Below are 17,524 nucleotides of genomic sequence, written 5' to 3' on the forward strand. Positions count from 1 at the left end.
TTCGCGGGAAGCAGAAGGAGGCGCGTTTGTTTGCGTTTCTGTCAAACAACTTCTAACCGTTTAAATTCATAAGTGTAATACAAAAAAATATGGATTCGTATAATGCATTATTATTATCGTTATTAGCTAATATGCATATTACAATACCACGTGCTTTTTTGTTTTAGAAATGCTGAAAGGAAGAGCATGAGAAAATCAATTATTATACTCAGCATAAAAGTGTAAATATAAACTTAATGCTTAATTCTAGCCCCAAATGGGTCTTTGTTTTTGTATATAATTGTGTATATGATGTTTACTCGCTTATTAAAGCTCGAAAAGAATGTCCACATTTTGCTGCAGTTCTTATTTACTCAAAACACTAGTGAGGTTTGTAGGAGAAATAGTACGTTATGACAATAATCGCACTTTACATGTGGCGTTGTTTTGATACACGTTATGTCATACTGCTACATGTTATGTCATACTGTCATAGTACTAGGCATTCATCAGTTAACCTGCCTGGAAAGAAATGCATTGTGGTCCCCGTGGTTTGATTACAATGAAATAAAGCCGAACGACGTGTCGTAGCGTTCGAACAGCAAACAACTGGCGCTCGCGTGCAAATCCAGTCCGTTCATCTGCGCGCGCCGCCTGGTGTCTTCCAAAGGCGCGAGCGCTTTACGCGACTCTGGGACACATTTTGTCAGCAACCAGCAAGCATGGCTCTGTGGTAATAGAATAGCCCGTGTAATTTGACACTTCAACTTGCCGTGCACTACGTTAGTTGATTCAGACAGTCACACTAACGAAACGCCGTGCGCTTTTCTCTCAGTGTTTGTGAAGTGTGAGGGGAGAAAACAGATCGCAACTTCAAATCCCGGAGATTTTCGGCGCCGTGCTGTGATTGGACCTGAAAGTAAGTTGTGTTTGTGTTTTCCTATCATTTTCACACCTCGCTCGCAGAGAAGCTTTTTATGCGCTGCATTGAAACGAACCCGTAGCCTCCGCGCTAGCTCCAACCTCAGCTAACAATAGAGTCACTTAAAGTATCGCTAAGATGTGTACACATGTATTTCTGCGCAGGAAACAATTGCACTAACTGAAACGCTGGCGATACGCGGCTTTGTGTTTTCGAAGCAAAACACTATTGAGCAATTTTCCTGGACAGTGGCGTTCAGAGGAACGCGGAATTTGGCTGAACCGGAGAAGCCCACCGTTTACATACCGTTCAGCGTATCGTTCTGGTGTGTTGCATTGTTCAGATGAAGAGGGCACTGTCATGCGGTGGACGGTTGGTTGGCACGCTTAGATGGGCACATTCGGACGGCTTGGTTGCGCGAACGCGATTTAAATTCTCCGGCTCTTTTTTTTTGATTAGGTGAAAATTACATTGTGGCTGCTCGATAAGTGATAGGAAACGAGGCTTTCAACCATGTGCTGAAATGTGATGTTTCATGCTGTGCTCTAGTAACAGGACGACCGCGTTCGGAAGCACGATGATACGTTGTAACCGCTGATACATTGTAACATCTCGTTCGAATCTTGGAATCCGCGAATGCTTGAATGTAACATTGGAGCAGACTTTTAGGACGCACGCAGTGTTCGGTTTGGTCTGGATTTCGCAATAAGATTCGAAAAATCAAGTGTTTGCAACTGGAAACCATTGCATTTGTGTATATAGGCTGCTTAATTAGGTGACAGTCGACTTGTGGACCGCACGATTACATTTGGGTTACGTTAAATACCAAAAAATGCAATTAATACACGTTTCGTAAATTAGTATTTTACCGATTGTTCCCCTGGAGCTGTAAAACGTGCACCATGCATGCAAAAATAAATGCAGGCGGATGCATATTGCTGTGTAATGCAGTTATTGCTTTCAAAATATTCATGTTTACGTGCTAGTTTACTAATTTGTTTTCTTATTTAATCTACCGAGCATTAATTAGCACTTGATGCGTTCAGTATTTAGCAAGACATGCAATATAGAAACGTGCTGATAAAGCCGATCTTAAAGGAGTTTTTATTTATTGTTGCTTTTTTGTTTTTAAATGAAAATCAAGAAGTGAACGGATTATTTTAATCACAAAATGTATAATAGGTTCTAAATTATATTAAGAAGTAAACTACCCAGCACAGTAAAGTTCACACTTACTAAGTGTCCACCAGTTTTGTTTTCTTTTTCTTTTTATCTTGTGATAAGTAAAAATAAGTAACTAATACATTAGTGAGCAGTTTATTCATGAGATCGTTACAGTTAGTAATTCTACAACTTTCAACTTTGGTTAATAATATTAATATTTGCTTAATAATAATGATTTAGAATGAGCCCAGGCCTGTACTTTATACATTGCTTTTGATTTTATAACTATTGATATTTTAATCACCGAAGTCGACTCTATTGCCAATAAGAAGCCTATGAACTACAAAAAGCTTCTACAGGTAGGCTTGTTCTTGCCAGCAACAATTTAAGTTTACAGTAAATTTTCATTGTTTTCATGAACATAGGTTTTGTTTCCTCAGTAGAGTTTCTCTTTGGTGGACGTGCTTGTTGAAAACAGAAACGTATTGTTTTCAGCATGATTCTGCAGTCAGAGCTGTCATTTGATGACAATCGCTCGGTCACCTCTCTAGTACAGCACAATCACAGTCAATGTTTACATGGCTGTGTGAGTACTGATAATGTTAAAAACTTCCCCCTTACTTCAGGGTGGATTGCTCCTGGAGCAAAGGTGAAAGTACTGAGCTCTCTGCTCACTTGTTCGGAATTGTGGTGTTGATTAACGTTATTGGAGGAGGTATGTTGTTAAGGCCAATTATTGTTAGCAAATGTTTAAAAACGAACCCACGCGTAAGACTGGAGCCTGCTGGGGGTGTATTTTAAAACACTGCAGATTTACCCACCAGTGTGATGTCCCCTTCTATGAGTGGCTTAGCTTGTATGAGTCAGGAATGGAGAATGTGTCTAGGAGAGGAGAGGAGTTTATTTTTCTCCCTCCTTCAGACGGGGGCCCCAGGTTGAGGATCATCATTACCAAGGGCAGAGGCTTTAGCCATAGTCATGTAAAGGCACAGACAGAGCTCAAGTCATTCTGTCAACGAGACTAAAGAGGTATTGCGCAGGACTTAATTGAGCTTAATGTGGGATTAAACTTCCATAAGATTGCTGAAAAGTTGCATTTAACATGCCAAAATGGAGAGAATCATCAGTAATGTCATTTGAACGAATTAACATTGTCAAAATGTATCAGATTTTGCACGCAAATTATTTAATAACAGCTTTATTAGTCATTATTGCTCACATCGCTGCCTATTTATGCGCATTTGTGTCTCTATTGTGTCTAGCCTAACAAATGTGTTCAAGGTTGTCCAGTTTAGGAGTGCAGTCTAGATGATCTCTTTTCACATTCAAATTCTTGGCGTGTGTGACAAAAGCTCGCTTAATTCTCTGGGCGATTTAAGGGTGGGAATGGTGAGTGATCCGGCTATAGAATATTATCATGATACTTGGGTCACAATACCATACATAAAGGGTTCTCTGTACGAGCCGTGATAGTCAAAGTATTGTGAACTTTTTATTTTTTTTAAATTTAGCTTCAACATTGAATACTCAAAAACCTTTGCCTTAAGGACTGTAGGTGAGTGAAGAAAACCTTTCCAAGACTAAACAAAAATGAGGCATTTCTAGAACTTCTTATATTTCATTGGATGATAATATATTAGGTTCACCCACGTCTAGTCAACCACTTCAAATTTAACACAAAACAAAAGTTTTAGGTTTTGAAACCTGAAAAAAAGACACCTAATATGGATCTTTGTTTATTATCGTAGACTTAAGTGCAAAAGTAGGTTAAAATGACTTCGGTGGTCTTTGTTAATGGTGTTACATACTGCATTGCTCTATCTCCTCTTCTTCTTACAGCCAGAATAAGGCGCACTTTTTTTTTTTTTTTTACCAGCTTAAAAGAAAAAAACCTAACTAGTGTTTTGACAGGTTTACACTTAACAGTGTAACACGCTGTTGTAGTGAAATAGTTGGCTTACGTTCATTCATCATAAAGCGAACAGTTGTCTAGCCACCACCCGCACACGCCCACTCTTGAACCCGAGTCAGGCTTTGTTTGAGTCCACATGCTGCACTGTGGATCATTTATTACGCTTAATACACCGATGGCCTTTTTTAACGGTTCACATTACGTCTGCATAACCGTCTGTTTGACTTGCGCATGCACTTTAGTTTCTGCGGTGAACGAGGTTAATGCGCTAACATGAAGTATAGCCTCCGAACCCCAGATTATTCAGACAATAGGAGTGCATGACTTGTGATTTCCTTACAGACTTACGGGTACGTTGCTCCGTTTCATCTTGCGGTTCGTGACCTCGGCGAAGCAGAGGGAGAGGGACTTTTGATTTTAATTACATGCATCTGCAAAGAGTGTGGCGTGGGACCGAATCTGCTTCCAGGCTGCATAAGTTGAAAGCTTGTTGAAGGCTGCCTCCGACTCTCGAGCTGACAATGTGACCAAGGATGCACTGGGATGCGATGTGCAAAGCATTAGCTAGCTGGTGCCATTCTAAGTGCTTTACCCCTCAGATAGGGACTTTCAGGCCCACACTGTCACGGGCTCATGCATGTTTGATTTGACGCTCTTTGAAAAATGAACGCAGAAGATGTCACAATGGCTGTATCCCGTTTCTGTCGGCGAGAGCAAGTACTTTGAATCAAAAATGACACCCAGCTACTCTTTTACCAATGCGAGGGCTTGATATTTGGCACTATAGCACAAAATGTCCCCACCATACTGACAATTTTGCATGATCACAAGCAATTACCTTCGTTTTTCGGTGCCAATAAAAGCTCGCAGCTCTTTGAAGTCTGGCTGCCGCTGTGTGCTGTGCAAATCCAGCTTAAGCAAAACAAACATATTGTCCTCAACCTGTTTTCTTTTGACTGAGGCAAATTAGTATACATTCAGTGAGCCATGTTCTCCATGCTAAACTGTTAAGTCCTGCTACTCTCTTAAAGAGATCCATCTTTCTTTGAGAAACAAATATGTGCGTTGTTAAGTACACTGATTCTATAGACTCACTCAGGGCTCGGTTTCAAGTCATTGGAAAATTAAACCGAAGTAACTTGTTGTATGAAAGCAGTTTAATAGATATTTCGACATGTAGAAATTCGTCTTTTGTGCTTTTTCGGCAGTGTTTATCTGTATGCATTTATTCAGGCTTTGCGGAAGAATGCCAATGCATCTGCGTTCATTTTATGTATTGAAATACTGCCATGTATTCCATCATGTGGAAACCTTGGACCTTGTCACTGTGTCTGAGCTGTCTGTCTCTGTCTGCGAGCGGGAGGTTTTCCTCCGTCCCGGCGAGTGATCACTGTGTTTCTGAGAGGGACTTGCAATTACGTTCAACATGGCCCGAGGGATTCATACATGTTTTCTGACAAAGTAAATTAATTAGGTTTTCTTAGGAAAGATAAATATTATTTCTCATCCAAATTCGCCTTTTACGGGAAGGAGGATTTGCGTTTGCGTGCGCCAAATGACACGCACGCATAACCTTGGCTTAGACATTTGCACAAGGTGAGACTAAATGAAAGCTGAATGAAAGGCAACTACGAGATGTCAGGAGAACATGACAAATGGACGGTGGCGAATGAAATTCATACTGGATCCGCCAAATCCCTTAGTGTCGCAGGAAAAAGGTGAATTTATATTAAGCAGTAAAAATGCATTTCATTGTTCTCATATTACTTTCTCTTTTTTTTTTTTTTTTTTTAAACGCTTGAATTTTTTTGGGTTGCTTTTTTTTGATGACTTTGTAGTTTATGTCCGAATCATTAATTTTAATGATTTTTCAGGGTTACTATAATCCGTCAATTTAGTTTTCAGTAAGAGATTAGATGGGTTCTATAGACGGGGTTCATTACGCTTCCAGCACACAGTTCATTACACTTCCCTTTCCTCTAGTAACGCACGAAGTACGTTACTAGAGGAACTAGTACGGTACTGTTTTTAAACATAATTCAATGTTTCATTTATTAACAATGTTTGAATATGCCACTTTTTACCAGTTAATATGTTATGGAGCAATTTTTACACTTACAGCATGAGTTAAAAAAAACAGTTGTTTTTTGTTCGTCTTGACACGCCATTTATAATTGAAGACTTGATTAAAGTTTTGCCATGTTTTTTGTTAAAAATGTCTTAAAATGACTGTAATTTCACATATTTGGAGGTATGCAATTAAAAAGTCCATGCCGATAAGTAGACACGCATGTTTTAAAAAGCCAGCAATTATACTGATTCAGTAAAATTTCATAATTTAGTTTCGTACACGTTGAGAAACTCGGCACACAGGAATGTAGAATCTAAAAGTGTTTTAGTAGGAGACTGCTTATCTTGCTACTTTAACTCCGTGACCACCCTGACCGATTCAGTGACTGATTCATGAGTCTGATTCAAACCGTCTTTTTGATCGATGCGATAGGAAATAATACTCAAAAGCCGCATCATGTTTGTTTTATTTTATGATACCCAACCCTTTCAGTCATTATATTCAGATCGCGAGTTCATAACTCTGTTAAAATGACTTTCTTTGATAGTGTAGATTCAGGAGCAGAGAGAGCTACTGTTAAATAATTGTGCAGGAGACAGTGGTATGGTGTAATATCATATTAATCTTGCATGGTAAGCAGTTAAAACAGTCATTTTCTTTACGTTAAGCAATGTTCTGCATTTTATTTCTTCTGCCGTATGCATATCATTCTGCTTTTCCGTGTTTTTGTTTGAAACCGTTATTATCTCTATTCTGCTGTGTCAAAATCACAGAACCGCACGGCCCAGAGCTTTCTTTAGCACTTATTAACTGTTCAAGGCAGATCTCACAATGAAAATGTATTCCATCTGAGAACACACCTCTTGCTCCACAAATACACTTCATGCATCACAGCCTCCGTGCAGAGCTCATGAGGTGACAGCTGTAGGCAACAGAGAGACGTTCATGGAGTGCTAGTGCAGACTCGGCGCCAGATAGAGCATGATAAATCCAGAGCCGTGTAAGTGTGTTTGTCTGCGCGTGTATGTCCAGGCTCAAATTGGCATGCAATGGCAAGCACCACTTCCCAGGTAAGTGCTGTGTGCCCTGGCTCTTAATGACTGTTTCATAAGCCACACTCTTGGTGGCCACTATGCGCCCTTCCCTCTCGTTCACCCCTGCGGTTCTGAACCAGACTGCTTCACACTCTTATGAGCTCATGTCTTTTAATTTCTCTACCTGGGCTGTTCAGATAAAGAGCCATATTAGAAACCCCAGAGTGCAAATATTGTAAAATGGCAGGCCTGGTGTAGTGGTTTTCACTGAGCCTTGTCACGGAGGGAAAAGTAGAGTTGATTTACCGGTGAGTAGTTTCTTAGAAATCCTACGCAATTACGTGTTGTTTTTTTTTCTCACAAAGTAGTCGGTTTATTTACGCCGTAACAAATTGAAACTGTAAGTTTGGTGTTGTCTCAATACCACCACAATAAAGTTGTCAGCTAAAAGGGGAGCGATAAGAGTAAGTGATATCGCAAACTAAACCTTGATATTTCATACCTCATTCTTGCGTGCATCTTCTGAGAAAACAGAAGCCATTGTTGCACTGATCATTTATCATTGCTGTAATGAGATTAAACTAATCGTGTATTCCAGAGACAGCAATGATACACTGTGTGGGGCTTGCCAGGGATCATCTTCAAACAGTATTTGTCATTGTCTCTCAGTGCTTTTTAATTAACTGTTGACAAACAGCGTAAGCCTTTTGGGTGTTATGATTTAAAAGCAGTCCCATTTCAGTGCGTCATAAAATATGGTTTCGTTTAAAAACAAAAGAATGAAAGAAACGAATGTTTTACAATGTAATGGACAAAAGCTCTGTTATGTTCCATTCGGGAATCTAGTGAGCTGACTTTGGAAAGTAACTCTAACCTTGACGGGGTAGCGCACATAAAAAATTAAAATTGTCATCATTTGCACATCCTCAGGTCATTCCGAATGGAACACAAATGACATTATCCACAAAGTTAATGTTTCTTTAGATGAACAAAAGCAGCTCAAATATTCTTTAAACGTCTACAGAAGAAAGTAGCTTTCCTTGTATACCAATTTTTGATTCTAGTTGATGCCTATGTTTCAATAACGCTACTATTTTAGTATTATTTATAGTGTTTATTATTATTATTAAGAGTTTTTTTTTTTTTAAATGTAATTAAAATTAAACATTTATAACAGTAATTTAATGTTTATTTAAACAAATATATATTTTTCTTTCTGAATTTGTAATTTTAATACTTTTAAGATAATAAATAACCAAACAGATTTTTAGTAGTTTTAGTTATCGATAGATTTATTGCAAACCGATTGCCTTTAAAGTTCCGTGATGGTTAAAATGTTCCCTTAGAAGGCAGCTTCCTGTGTAGGCAGCAAAGTAGCTTTCAGATTTTGAAGCTTCTAAGTGAGTAGTTTTTACGCGTTCAATGTTTCATTAGCGGCTGCTGAGATCGTTAATCTGATCTTTCTGTAGAGAGCTTGTTGCTGATGCATAAGCAAACAGTGTTCACATGAAATGTTTTAATTGCACATTAACCCACTGCTGGCATATTAATCTGGCATGCCTTAAAGACGGCACGGCGTCCGTTACGTTCCCCCATAGTTTTCTATGACGCTGTGGCCCTGGGTGAGACGTTGAGCATCAGAGTGAATTGTTGTTTTATTAGCTAGATCGAGCTGGTGGCGCGTTGCACGTTGGGTGAGTGTCCTTCGAGGATGGCTCTGAGAACTCCTGACTCTACCGCATCTGCAGTAGTAGTCAGCAGGGACGGATGGCACATGCCAGCTCAGATTTTCACGGCGGTCCTCAGACGAAAAACAGCAGGCCGGGAATAACATGCAGATCTTTTTTTTTTCTTCCCCCGTCGCCATCACGGATATAAAAAAGCAAAGCACCTTTTTCAGGACATCTCGAGCGTCTAATCGATATCACTGAGCGTTATTGAGATTTGCTTGCTGTGCCTTACCCTGTTCTAGCTCTCAAAAGCTGGCTTCGTGCACATGGCTGTCTGTCTAATTTTCTCAGGAATTCTTTTGACTCTGGGACACAGGAACAGAGGAAACTCAATCTGGAGTGCCCTGAGGGGTTCCTCTGCAAGAGAATTCCCACCCAGATAGTTGCCAACACCCACACAAACATTTATGTAGGTCTGTTTTCAAGGAAGAGAGCGCAAACCTCAAACCTGCGTCATGCCACAGCCATCGACAACCGCAGAAGGCGAAGCAGCTTGTTTGTTAGTGGGCAGGTGGGAAGTGTAAAGGCAGTTGAACATGTGCACAGGGGCCACTGCTTATGTGCCGCAGTATCATTAATTAGATGGCAAGTTGTACTGACAAAGAGCCGCAATGTACATGCTTATTTATTTAACACGCTGGCCCGTTTTTCACTCTTCATTCTTTACAGGAAAAAAAAGAAATACTCTGCGATAAATCAGAGTTTTACATTGATCATGTCACACTGAAGACAGGAGTTAAGGCTGTCAAACATTTTTTTTTACTTGTAGTATCTTATAATATTACTTTACCATGTTTTTGGTAAACGCATGAAAAAAAATCTTAATTATTCTAGACTTTTCACCAGGGTACGTTGTATTTGGGTACATTCTACACACAGCAGTAAATTTATTATTAAGGTATTATAACAAATTTTACTGTAAACAATACAATTTTTATTTATATATATTTATTTCTATATAATTACAAAATGTTTATATAAATAATTAAATATTGTTTGTTTCCACTTGCTTTTATAAAATTGATCCTAACATCATTTCAGTGTTCAGAAATGTTTTTTTTTTTATTATAATAATTTAATGAATGAATGAATAAATAAAAAAATAAATCTTTTTTTTTTTTCCTCTGTGTGCTCTGAGAATTCTGCTGGAATTAAATGACCAGAAACGATTTCAGTGTGTTTTCATGAAGAGCAATGCAGACCCAAGTACAATTTTCCGTCATGCCATCAAGGTCAATTGTGCTTTTTGTCTCTATATTAAAATAAAAATGGTTTATTTAGACAGAAGAACAACAGTGTTTTGTCTAGAATTGACCCCAATAATGAGGTGGTGTACCCTGCGTTGTTAGCTGCAGCTGGTGTCTAAAGAATTACCACACGTCACTGCCCTCTGGCTATGGTTCGTCAGCTCATCTGATATTGAATAATGATCGTGGCTGGCTTGTAGCAAACCGCCGTTCCAAGTGTCTGTCACTTTAAGTGACTTCTACAATGGCAGCCTTTTTCTCCACCCCGTTTGGTGGTGGCTTCTTTTAAAGGGGTGAATTGAGAGCGCTCGGGGCCTGCATCTGTACTAGCATGTTTCCCGTTCTTGGCCTCCCGTGAGCGGAGGGGGTTGGCGGTGGCAGTCACGTGAATAGTAATTGTATTTGTGTTGGGTTCCTTTCAGGCTGTCGCTGTAAATCTGTTTGACTCGTCACTTTGTAAATCATTATGATGGCTAAAAGCCTTTTTATTGAATTAAGGGAGGGGGGGGAGAGTTGTTCTCCTGAGCAAATGTAAGATGTTTTTTGTTTGTTTGTTTGCCTCACGCTCATCTTTGGTTAAGATACCATACCATTTTTTTTGTGCTTCTGTTAGAATCGTTTGTTAAAAAGAAAAGTTTTAAGACGAGACATTTTTTTTTTTTTTAAGCACTGGTCAGTTTTGAGAGTTCGTGCTATTTTTGTTTCTAGAACAAGTTTCTTCAGATTAGTGGAAGGAAAAAATCTAAAATGCACATTATTTTATTAGACCTCATCTATATGCGTTTGTAGATGTCAATTAAAATATCTTTTAAAGGCCATTTTCTTTAAAGTGAGCCAGAAATCGTCTTTTTAATTACAGAATGTTACATACGTATACTTATAGTATTGATATAACATTCTTGAAATATGGTAAAATATATGCATTATTTTCTGGCTGTATTTTCGGATGTAAGGAGTGATTAAAAAGACATCCAAAAAAAAATAACTTTAAGGAATTTAAAATCTGGCTCCATCCATCATTCTGGAGATTTATGCTAATTCTTGCATATCTTTATATGCCTCATTTGAATATTTAAAAAAAACTTATTACAAAACAGTTGTCTCAAAGGCGTCGGTTAAAATACAATTTTTTTTTTTTTTTTTTTTATTTCAGATTTGCAAGGGATGTTCCAGATGCTATAACAACATGGAAGAATATTTTATAACTTGCAAACTGCTTGAAATTTGGGACAAACAGGACGAAAATCACTAGATGAGGATTGTCAAACTCAAAGTGTCACTCACTAGCAGAACTGGTTTCGGCTGACAGAAACATGACAAAGTACATCATGTCCTGAAGATCAGCTTGGCTTGTTGTCTGATAAACATCTCCGTGCTCCTCTGCACTCCCCTCTGCCACTCGTGGCTGGCATCATGCGTGGCGACAGGCATTTGTCACTCTGAGCTGATGTACTGTCACTAACACGCTAGACGGGATAAGAGAACTGCGGATCTTCTTTATTCTGTTACTTGTTCGCAGAGGCAGAAAGAAAGTCATCTTCTTGAAAAAGAAGTCTGTTATCGTTTCCGTAAAGATGGAATTGTCAGCTGAAATGATATGTTTCTTGTTGTTAAAGATAGGGATGTTATGAGCGCGGGTTTAGATGGGAATGAATGAAGGCCCTTAAGTGTCAGTTGTATATTGATACACTGAAGGCCTGAAACAGGTAATATCAACTTTTGGGTGCAGCTGCTGACGTCAAAAGAATTACTGCCTGAAGTTAATGTGAAATTCAGTTTGCAGCCTTTTTTTTTTCTCAATAATGTGATGTATTTCAGAGTGAAACAGGATATTCAGTGAGGGAAAAAAAAGCAGGGCAGAACTGTATTTATCGCAGCTGATTGGCTTGTGAAAAGATGTCTTTACAAAAGGGATTGAAGAGACAGATTCTTGAACTAGAGCCTAAAAGGAAAGTTGTTTCAAAATTTTTACAGATTATTCCTATATATATTTAGATATATTTGTAGTATATCACTCGATAATGTGGATAATTTGTCATTTTAATCATTTATTAATTTATGATATGGTATTGCATTTTTCTTTCTTTTTAATTCATTTTGGATATGGTGTTGGCAATATAAATATTTTACTTTCAGCTGGTTATCTGCCATAACATAAACATAATATTAGCACTGCCAAACTATTATGCACAAACATTCATTTTAATACGATTAATCACAATTAACCGTTTGGTGGCACTAAATAATACACTTTTTTCTTTTTACTTTACTACTTATGCTTGCTCTTCACTGCCTTAAAAGGCTGAACACAATTTTCATCACAAGTTGACTTTAGCAGAGAAAGTTGGTTGTATGTACTTTTAATATGTTTGTACTCCGGGAGGGCTCGAGGTTCCAGGAAGCATGTGCTCTGATGGGCAGCTCCACTTTTGTAGTACAAGGGAGGAGAAACTGCTGGAATTTCTCACAGTTGCCTGTCTGACAGAGTAACAACTCAAGCTGAAAACTCTTCTGGAAAATATTGATGTTGGAGGAAGTCAGTAGGCTGTCACAAGCGTGGAAGACTTCGTGTGCACGGTGATGAATGTGTCCTTGGCAAAAACAATTGCATCTCCAGTGCTTTTGGAGTTTTAGTTAAACACTTGGATATTATCTTTGCGAACTGGATTTCAATAGCTGTAGAATCAATCTGGATTGTGGTTGTTTCAACGGTTTATCAGTTCTACAAATTGGTCATGACAATTGAGGAGAAGATTAATAATTATATCCCATTACAGTAATAGACACCCTAAAACTGCCTCCTGGAAAGATGCAGCTCTCAAAGGAGCGTGGATTTGATCATTTGCTAAGGCTTCCGTGAATTATCTCAGAAGTGAATCTGACATTTTGTTTATTCAGTTTCCCCACAAAGTATTGTTCAGTGAAAGACAGTGTAGACAGATTGCATTCGGGGCTGTCAGTCACAGGTGCAGTCTTTTCCGTCTCTGATAGCTAATTAAGTCGTGACACATGTTTGGCAAGATGCCCACGTCCCAATGGATTATGAAATTATTATAGAAGGCATTCAGAATAGAGGAGCAGAAAGATCAATATTGCATGTTTGCGTAAGCTCATTACTAAAGACTTCAAACGCAGGAAACCATGTCTGTTGTATTATGTAGCGGTTTACACGTGGTAGACCTCTTACGCTCTTCTTGCTGATTCGCGAGTGCAATAAGGATTTAAACGATATAGCTTACTTTTAAACAAACTATACAATGTATCGACGTAAGCACTCAATTGTGTAAGACATTATTCCGGGGTTTGAGCTATGAGTCATGGTTACTTGATTTTTGCATTTTAAATTACGTTGCATGTATTTTACAAATCAAGATTTGCATTTAAATATTTCTGGTCATTAATCATGGTCAGATTGTGGCATGTTGTGACTTGTATATGGCATTATTTGTTTGCATAGGATCACAATAAGTCAAGCACGCTTGTTTTCCCTGTTTATAAGGCCTCTAAGTTCTGCGTTCATTAACAGTTTGTTAAATTAGGACTGCTAATGACAAACATGGTCAAATGTATGAAACTGGTATGGTTACTTATTTTTTTAGGTTGTGTTACTGAGTGGCTTGTGCTTGTACTCCTTGTGCTCTATGTTGACTGTGACTGAAATCAAATAAATAAGACTGACTGGATGAGAGCCAAGACAGATTACTGGCACAGGGATTGCTGTCAAAAACATCTCCGAGGATAATTAGCTGTGCTCTATTACCGCCGTTTTGGCTTCTCAAAGCCACGTTTATATACACGATGCCCAGGCCTGTTAAGTCTAGAGGGTGTGTAATAAATTATTGTGACTTTATTGCTAAGGTAAATATTAGTTTCCAGTCATTTGCTCAATAATAACATATTATTTGCTAATAATGAATCAGATTATAAATTGTCAGCACAATTGGAGTGATACATAGCAGAACGCCCACTAAATATTTCCTTTTAAGACCGACTGTGATGTGGTTTTGTGAAAGTGGTTGGTTAGTGATCAAAATGTCCTACTCGTTGACCAGTGAATAGCAAGCGGGTGTTGTGCACTTGTCAATAATTTTATCATATTTCCTGTCTGGTGTGATTTCTCAGTTAGCCAAAGCTGTCTTTCAGCCCCGCTAGACGACTCTACTGTATTCTGTGTACAGTACAGGATGATATGATCTCAGTAAAGCTGACACTGACGCTGCACAAAAAGAGTGCTTTTAGCTATTATCCTCAATCAAAGGTCATTTGGTTGTTGTAGAGACAAATCAGAAGCAATAACAGAATTCAGCTGAAATGTCATTGCAGACCGTAGATGAAATCGATGGATGGAGAGAAGGAAAGGGTTGTACTGGCAGGGAAAGTACAGGAGCTTAGTCACAGCTTTGGAACCCAGGATTACTGTTGACGTCTAAGGAAAGCCTCAACCTCACAAGGGATTCCCCAAATCATTGATGTGTTCCACCCTGAAAACATAACTTTTTCCACCAAATCAAGAAAACATGGGATGGTTTAAAGCCTAATATTGTGTATTTGAGCGGATGAGCTTAGTGTATTGTATTGCTGTCTTTTTTTACTGTAAAATATATTTGTGTTTTTTGAATAAAGGCTGCATACATAAATACAGTGGGGGAAAAAAGTAATTTGTGGTATGTTATTGCAATTTAAAGTTAACTATTTAACTGTTTGATTACAATGGAATTTACACTTGTAATGGCAAAGCTGAATTTTCAGCATCATTACTCTAGACGTCATTGTCAAATGCTTCTTCAGAAATCATTCTAATACTATTTGGTGCTCTGAAATATATCCTAATGCAGCTGAAGGTGTTTTAATATATTTTTTTTCCTGGTGTCATTTTTTTTTTTTTTTTAAATATCGCTTCAATAGAAAGTTCAGATTTTCAGTTTTTTAGATTTTCACTTGAATGCATTCTTGCTGAATGAATGTGTGTTTAATAAAATGTTGAAATAACTGAAGAGTTATATAGTGCTACTACTGTAACACTGTACCCTATTTCTGCAATGCGTTAAAGGGCTTCTGACTATCGGTGGTACTTTGTGATCACAGTGTCGTTCTATTTAAAATAACACAAAGATGTTGCTAAAATTGTAGCTAGAGTCTTCAAAATCCCTATGACAAATTATGACTTTATCAGCAATGCCTTTCCTTCTGATCGTTGCACATCTTGTTTTAGCTGATAGAGGAAACCCCAGATGTTTGTAGGAGGTTTCAGGGATTCCTGAAGACAATAAGCAGCTCTGATGTTGGCAGGTAGACTCCATTGCGAAACGCTTGCCAGCCTTTGATGTTGTGACGCCAGGCCAGAAAGAACTCGCATGCAGACACTAATTGAGCGATTGGCCCCAAGGATGCTCACCGTAGGCATGACCTAATAGAAAATATTTGCCTGGCTCTAATTGTTATATAGTCAGTTTTCAATTAGACATACTGGCAAATGTTTCCCAGTGCAGCTGTAAATGACTGATTGTTAAAGATATGCGAAATGAAGTTGTTTGTTAGTCCACACCCAGTGCATTTGTTAGAATCCTTGACCTAGGGATCTGTTCTATCAACTGCAATACAATTTGTTTAGGGATGATAATTCTAATTGTCTGGTTTATTTAAATCCTTCAATTGAAGTGCGATATCGGAGCATAGGCCCTCTACCTTTAAGTGAGATCCGACACTTGAGGGAGTGAAGTGTTTTCGCTGGGAAGCGCATGAATGATTGATAGCAGGAGCAGAGCTGTTTAAAATCGTCCTGCTCCCTGCTTATCAATAATTCAAAGCACTTTCTGTATTTTGGTGGCACATTAAATATCAGTCACCGGTTTGAATTCTCAATTTGATTTATATCTGTCAAATACATTAGTGGTCTGTCGTGATTCTCTTCATTTAAATTTGTAAATTTTGCTCATGCTGGGAGTTATCGCGCTTGTCTTAGTTTTCTCGTTACTAGTGTTTCATGTTACAAGAGTAAAGTGTTGATTAATAATTAGGCAGCTCTTAGAAAGAAATGTCTGTTGGGAACATTGACACAGGATCTCCGTCATTGGTTAAAGTCAACTGTTTGACGTCTGTAGGCCAAGTAATATAAACTGGAAAGATGAAAAGAAGATTATTGGAGTTATTTTAAAAGAGAATACCGTTTAATTTTTAAAATTTTAAAATTTAACATATTAAGTTCACTGTGTTACTTGCAGTTTTCAGTTGCTTTTGAAATGTACAAATTTTTAAGTGAAAATTGTTATTTTGACAGGGTAAAGCTGATATTGCTCTCAAAGTGTTAGGTTTGCGATTACAACCAAGGGATATTGATTTAAGTTAAAATTTCCACAGAAGAGTCCACGGAAAGGAGCAAAACTTGTACAGTCTCATACTAAACTGTTTGCCAGGTGTACTGCTATACAGTGTAGTGGTCATTTATAGAAAAATATTTGACAGAAAATGCCATAATTGACTAATCAGAATCAAGTAAATATTTTTTGAAACATCCTGATGTGACTAAGCACTCCTGTCTTACACTTGATTTAGTGTAGGGCACTATCAGCCTGTGTTTAACATGCCTTCATTTTCCTCTGGCGATACAGTGACGGTTTGACCTTTACCTCACTAGAGGTTGAGGAGCTGGTTGCGGCGCATGCTGATGTTTCCATTTGTTTGCTCTCATATCCATGAGGAGCTACTAGGATCTCCTGCAATTCCAAGAGGGCTTTTAAATTTTCAAAGATAAATCACGCGCCACTATCTCGTAAGTGCTTTTTGCACTGCATGGATCCCTGGTGTTAAAAGTCGGAGTCGACTTTGCTCTCAACCATTCGTGGAGACGCGCAGCGTCCGGTCCATTTGCATTAACAGGGAAACACAAAAGGATTTGAAGGAGGAAATTGCCTCTTGTAAACACAATGGCCTTTCCTGTGAGTTCTCATGATAATGTCCTGAGTGGCCTTGGGGCAGAGTCTAGAACATTCCGTTGAAGAGCACACTGAGGTCTGCCTCTGTTTGGCCTTTAGCGTGAAATGGCAGTGAGACTTGCGCCCTGGATATTGAGCCGCAGTGAGTGCAGTGACTGGCTGATGTATACTAACAAGCTTGAATTTAACGTCAAAGCTGTCTGGACGCGCAGTGCCATGCACGTCTGTCAGACAGAGTTGGAGTGACTGTGGCACGGACGTTGATTTCCAGTGCCTTAGGGACCTCCATGTTGGCTTTAAGAGAAGGAATCGTAACAGTAGAAGCATCCTCTCTTGTCCACGTTGTAGCCCTGATTAAACATTACTCTGCATGACTGATTATCTCACTTGAATCGTTTTATGCTGCTGTTAAACATGGTAACATGGTACTTCCCTTGTTGTCTATGTAGGGTCAAGAAGCATTCAGATTTCATCAAAAAATCATAATTTAATAATGATCTTACTGGTTTGGAACGACACGAGAGGTGACAGAT

The 17,524-nt window shown here is 38.6% G+C and overlaps 1 protein-coding gene across 1 annotated transcript in view; it reads left to right on the forward strand.

The window, feature by feature from the left end:
- The first annotated feature begins 654 nt into the window (after window positions 1-654).
- zmiz1a (zinc finger, MIZ-type containing 1a) overlaps window positions 655-17,524 on the forward strand; it is a 112,680-nt gene continuing 95,810 nt past the window's right edge. The window contains 1 exon segment of the mRNA XM_043256084.1: window positions 655-898. The gene's annotated coding sequence lies outside the window, so the exon portion shown is untranslated.

This window comes from Puntigrus tetrazona, chromosome 13 (genome assembly GCF_018831695.1).
Source record: "Puntigrus tetrazona isolate hp1 chromosome 13, ASM1883169v1, whole genome shotgun sequence".
NCBI lineage: Eukaryota > Metazoa > Chordata > Actinopteri > Cypriniformes > Cyprinidae > Puntigrus > Puntigrus tetrazona.